The following is a 6,661-nucleotide window of genomic DNA, read 5'->3' on the forward strand; positions in this document are numbered from 1 at the left end:
GACTATTTCCTGCATCAGACTCTCAGTTTCCCAAAACTGATGTGGTTTGTCCGAACAGCTTTTTAGAAGTCTCTGGTAGATATCTCTATGTTCTGTAGACCAATTTTCTTCAATGCATGCTGATTGTTTATTTATCTTTTCTACTCTAGCTTCATAAATTTGTAGGACTTCTTGCCAGTCATTTGAATCTTTAGATGGCATTATAGTTCCTACTTTCTTTTGATTATTCTCGCGCCTAGCTTCAGAGTTTGCAATACTTAGCCTAGGCACAGATATAGCTTTTTTCTTCAAATTTATTATCAGCTTATCTTGGCTGATAGTTACTGGAAGCACAGAGTTTATAAATGGCATGCCTAACATCAAACTTGCTGAAGGGTCATAGTGCTGAATTGCTGATATTTTTACAATACTCCCTCCAACTTTTAAAGAAATATTGTCTACATAGTGTGTGAGCTGGACAAATCCTCCAATTATTTCTGAAACTAGTATATTCTTTAATGGTTTCCAGAGAGGTTTGAACAAAGATGGTCTAGCTAGATTATTTGATCCTCCAGTGTCTACGAATGCATCTACTGAAATCCATTCATTTCTGACTTGTACTTCCACTGGGATATAAATCAAGCTTTCTGTTTTGACAATCTTTTTCAGCAATGTGTTTTGTTCATTTCTTGTAATCTCTGGTAAAGGTATACTAGTAGATGGTGCAATTTTCTTTTCGAATGGACATAAAGAATTTAACTGAAGCAAAGATGATGCAACTTGTTTACCTTTATCTGGTCTTTCTGCTATTTCTGCTTCTTCTGATTCTTCTTCAGAATTGGATTCTGGGTCTGAATCATCTTCTGTCTCACTTGATGACACAACAGTTGAAGAACTTTCAATTTCACTATAGTGTTGTTCACTAGAAAAATCATCTTCAGAACAATTCAAACAAATATTCATTTTCTGTACAGGTTCTTCATCTTCATTATCTGAAACTTCTGTAAGAATATATACATCAGAAATTTCTTCATCCGACTCTACTACAGACCAATCATCTTGAAATTCTTTAATATCTATACAAGCTTTGAGTTTACTGGATGATTTCTGGGGACACTTTCTGGCAAAATGTCCTTCTTTTTTACAAATGAAACAACAATTGTTGTTTCTTGGAGCAGTTCTCTTTTTCAAATATCTGAATTTTTTGAAAGGTCTCTTTGGGTTCGATACTCTTTTGGGTTTGTATCTACCATACCTTTTATATTTCTTCTTCTTTGATTTAAAAGGCGTCCATGGTAGTACATTTTTGCAGACATCTGAGCTTGGGGTGATGTCATGTGCCTTCTTCTGCCAACATAAATATTTGACCTTTTCTGACACCCTAAACAGAAGATCAATCCAATAAACTTGTTCTAAATTTTTCATTTGAACCTCAATATCTTTCATTATCAAATCTCCTAAATTTCCTGGTAATTTTGATAAATAAGAAACTTTTTGAGCAATGTCATTGAACAGATTAGCTTTAAAGAATTTAGCCATAAAATCTTTACCGAATTGATCTAAATATTTTAGATCTTTTAATTCCATGCGGCTAAGTTCAGTCAATCACTGTTTCTTTTCATCTTTTGGTTCTGGCATAAACTGAGTTTTCAACAGAATTTCCAATGTAGCTAAACCTGCTTCCATGACTGCTATTCTCTCTGCTTCTGTTCCTCCCATCCACCAGTCAAACACTATTCCTGCCATCCTCTTTTCTGCTAGAATCATGATAGACACATTGTCTAATCTTGTTGTGACCTGCATTTGATATAAGGCTCCTATCCAGATTCTAATAGACTCACCAGGATTGGATGAGTTATCTAGATCTAGAATGTAACCACTAGAATTTGTAGCAAACAGATCTTCTTCGATTCTAGGATACTTAACAGCTTCTTTCAGGATGTGAGCTTTATTTTGATTTTTTATTGATGGCATAATAAAGGATGGAAACTTTATTGCAGCTTGTTCTAAAGTCATGACTTCCTTCTTAGATTCAAAAGGTTTTTCTGCTTTGAATGTTCTAGAAGATCCACTGGTTAACTTTCCAGTGTCTCTGGAAGTCCCTTCTCCATCACTTGTTTCTGGTGCTTCTTCTTCTAAATCCAAATAATTTGGGGCTATCATATCTACACGAAATTTTGGGATTTTCTTGGCCTTTTTCTTCATTTTTCTTTTTCTTCTCTCCTCTCTTTCTCTCTTTTCTTCCTGTTGCTCTTCATACAACAATTTTAGATTTGCATTTATCAATTCTGCTTGTTGTCCTAAATTATCTAGAACATCTTCGGCATGGGAACACCAAGTAGTCAAATAATTTCCTACTTGATATACCTGCTCCAAATCATTGGGCTCTTGAGAGTCATGTTCTAGCAAAGGTGCACAGTCTGCTCTTGTAGCGGGCTGTTTGGACAATGATGAAGAGACACAAAATTTTGTTTTTGGTGGCCATTTTCCTCCTCTGACAAATCTTTTATTAGCATACCTATATTCTTCCATAGGTGGAAACGTATGTACATGAGTTCTAAACATTTTATTTACAGCTAAAAATGGTTTTTCTTCAGGTATATACAATTGTTTTTCAGACCGGGGTGTACTTGTGGAAGTAGACGACTGTTCTTCTGGTATGGATAACTATCTGTAAAAGGACTTTCTTCCACTTTGGACTGGACTTTCTACTAGTAATACATGTTTCTCTGGCAAAACTATTGGCTTGGGAATCCTTGGGTAAATAGACTAATTAGGCATAATTTTTACCCTTCCATCTTCAAGAGCCAATCTTTTAATTTTTCTGTTTCCATTATCTGAAGCCAAAGACTTATATTGGATATACCAGTGCTCGGGTAGTGTTTCTTTATCATAATGCACACCTTGAATCTGTGCATTTCCTATCCCGACCGTCACACAGTCTTTCAACACCGACTGTTTTAGTTTAGGATGTACTGTGTTTGTTAACTGAAAGGAAGTTTGAACAATTACAGACAACAATTCACTCTCATCTGCCATAGACAGTCCTTGTACTCCTATCAAGGCTTTCCAACATTCTTTAAGATGAATATCTGTCAGACTAATAGCATAATCTGGATAAATTGCTCTGTGATGGCTAAATTTTTAAGATCTTTCTCTACCATTGATAAAAGGTCAATATCTGAAGTAGAAAATAGATCTGTTGAGTCAGATATACATGAACATGAACAAGTTGAAGATCCAGAAAGCTGGAACCCCCCCACCTTAGATACTAAAGAAGTCTATCCGGTTCCAATGATGTTTAAGCTTTCAAAGAAATATTACTTCAAAGAAGTTGAAGTTAAGATCAGGATTAAAGGTCCACATGTACAGATAATAGGGTTAAACATATTCTCAGAAGATGAAATAAAAAAGTTTAGAAATAGCGTGCGACAACATAGGTTTTCATTACATACCCCCTCCAGACTCAGGGAACCTTTCCTACTTTCAAGTTATGGAATGAACGATCATATAACAACTGTGAGGGGAATATAATAACCAATATTGAATACCGGGGATGCACCATTTTGCTTCAACCAAGAGTTTAAACTATTCCAATGACCACCCTGCCCTCCATACTCTCAATTTCTCAATCACCACACTACTCCCATAACACAAATGCTACCGAATAACTCCTCTGCATCCCTATGGCTCAATATATCACCTTCACCTTCTGGATCCTTCCTCATCTTGGAGTGTTTTCCATCTGATTTATTGTCCTTCATATCCATTACACATGTGAGAGTTAATACCCGCAAGGTTCATTATTATCCATGTTGCACTCCCCCATCGGGGACATCATATTCCATTTTAAAAAGTGTTATTAATATATATATATATATATATATATATATATATATATATATATATATATATATATATATATATATATATATATATATATATATATATATCTATATATCTATATATATTATGATAAAGATGTATTTATAGTTTATTTGGCGAAGTCATAGTATTATGAAATCATTATTATAATAATTATTTAATGTTAAGGTTAAGGAATAATGTAAATGTCAAATTGATGTATAAAACTTTCTTATTTGTGAGATAAGATACTCGCTTCTATGTAATGATTTCGTAGCTAGAATTTACATAGGTGTGCATACTTTACCTCACTTGGATTTGAACTTGTCATCTTTTAGGAGGAAACACATAGTCTTAGCCAATCCCTGCTAAAGCAAGATTATAGCGATTATTTTTCCCTATAATTTTGTTAATTTATCTCTAACATATAAATTCTCAAAATTTTAACTTCAGATGTGCATATGTAATAATTTTTATTTTTATTTTTTATGTTCTAATGAGACAAAAAATCAAAGGTCTTATTGTAATATTCTCAATATTTAATGGAATGTATATTGAAGCTTATGATCTGGATTTAAACAGGAACGCAACAAATTACAGATATAACCATAAATACAAAGATGCAGTAGAAATAAAACTTCATTTCATTAATATCAAATACTGAAATATGCTTACAAACATAATGGAAATAAGACTAGCTCGAGCAATGGTAGCTTATCTTTGAGAAGAGATGTGGTGGCTACATGCCTCAGAACTGTGTTACAATGAGGCTCAAAGGCCTATTTATTATTGAAAAACAATGGAAAACCCTAAACATCCAAAAGCCTAACCCTAGGAGATGAAGCGCCAAAACTGTGGGCCCCGTTTGGGTAAATTGGTACATCAACTTCCCGGGGTCGTAACTTTGGCATACGATCTTCGTTTGGCTATCATAATACCTCATTTCAAATATCTCAAAGAGAAGGTTGAAAAGCAATGGGCAAGTTGCAAATCGGATTGGGATGTTTTTGGTCTCTCTGTTTTCCCTAAAAAATCTGTTTAGGGCCTCAAAATGGCTCGGGAAGTTCTGGACCCGAAAAACTAAAAGAGACAGTGTTGGGGGTCCAAGTGGAATAGGCAGGTGGCCACAAATATCCACCTGGATCATTCCTCCCCAATTTAGGAAGCAATGGTCCCCATTGTGTTGAGTTCCTCCATGAGATGAGGAAACTTCTGCTAAACTTGGTCCCTGGTGAGCCACTTGCCCTGGTGAAGGGGTTGGTCTGCTTTGACAACTCGATATAGTTGGATCCTTTGCTGTTAGGTGTTCTTGATCTACATGTCCATGATTTGATCAGTTGTGGCTTGTTCCATGCAATCTGGATTTAACTCTGTAGGTGTGAGTTGTTCTGCAATGTCTAATGTGTCTAGAAATGGTGGGAAGTATGGTTGAATGCAGTCCACATTGAACACTGGGTGCAGGCCAAGGAATGGGGGAATGCTGAGCTCAAATTCCTTGTCTCCCACTGCCTTGGTGATGGTGTAAGGACCATATTGGAGTGGTTTGAGTTTCCAATAGTCTCCAGTAAGGCGTTCCTTTTGCAAATGCAACCAGAGCTTATCGCCCACCTGAAACTTGTGTGGCACTCGATGTTGATCATGTTGTTGCTTGTACTTGGCATTTGATTTCTCCAGAATTTCGTGGACCTGCTGGCAGATATGTTGGATGTGTTCAATGAAGTTTTTTGCCTTATCGATTTCAGACTGGACATGAGATGAATCTGCATGGGTAGCTGCAAATGGAATGACCACATCAATGGGACATAGTAGCTAGAATCCCAAGCCCACCTGAAAAGGGATGTGGCCAGTTGAGCTGCGGAGAGCCCGGTTATAGTTGTGATGGACATAGGGGAGGCTCTCATCCCATGTGTGGGGATTCTTTGAGTTGTACATGCGCAGAATGTGTACGATTATCCTGTTGAAAACCTTTTCCTGGCCATCAGTTTGGGAATGGAAAGTTGTGGACTTACTGAGCTTGGTGTCCAGCATCGACCAGATACTGGACCAAAATTTACTAAGGAACCTGCTATCCTGATCTGAGATGATAGACTGTGGGACCCTAAAGTGTACCCACACTCGTTCAAAGAAGAGTTTAGCAGTGGCTTCTGCTGTGATATTCTTCTTGTAGGCTGCCATAATGGCCATCTTTGAGAATCTGTCGATGACTACAAAAAAACAATCGTTGCCATGCTTAGTAGAAGGAAGGATCGACATGTAATCCATGGAGATGGATTCCCAAGGTTGACTAGGGGTAGCAAGCGGAGTATAAAGGCCTTGCTTCTTAATGGTCATTTTCGCAATGGCGCAGGCAATGCAAGATCTGATGTACTTCCCGACATCTGTCGAAGATTCGGCTAACAGAAATACTTCTGCAGTACTGCCACTGTTTTCTCGACCCCGAAATGCTCAGTGGCCCGACTATAGTGTTCTTCCCAAATCATCTTGGCACGCTCTCTTGAAGGAAACAAAGGTGTCCCAGGTGGCATAATAGGGCATCTTGGAGGTGAAAATATGGAACTTGCTGACCCTCCAAGAGCGTATGGTATGTGTGGCCGAATTCTAGGTCACTTTTGTAGAGAAGTGGCCAATCATAAATCTTGTTCCCACAAGATTTGAGCACGGTGGTTAATGCCATAATTGGTGGTCGGTTGAGGCAATCTGCAACATTATTGGTTCTTCCCTTCTTATACTTGATATTCAAATGGAACTATTGCAGGTATGTGGACCACTTCTGGTGGCGATCATTCTGCAACTTCCCTTGCGTCTGTATGAACTGCAG

This window comes from Pinus tabuliformis, chromosome 2_2 (genome assembly GCF_031772625.1).
Source record: "Pinus tabuliformis cultivar Carrire ecotype Pingquan chromosome 2_2, CPIR1, whole genome shotgun sequence".
NCBI classification, from domain to species: Eukaryota; Viridiplantae; Streptophyta; class Pinopsida; order Pinales; family Pinaceae; genus Pinus; species Pinus tabuliformis.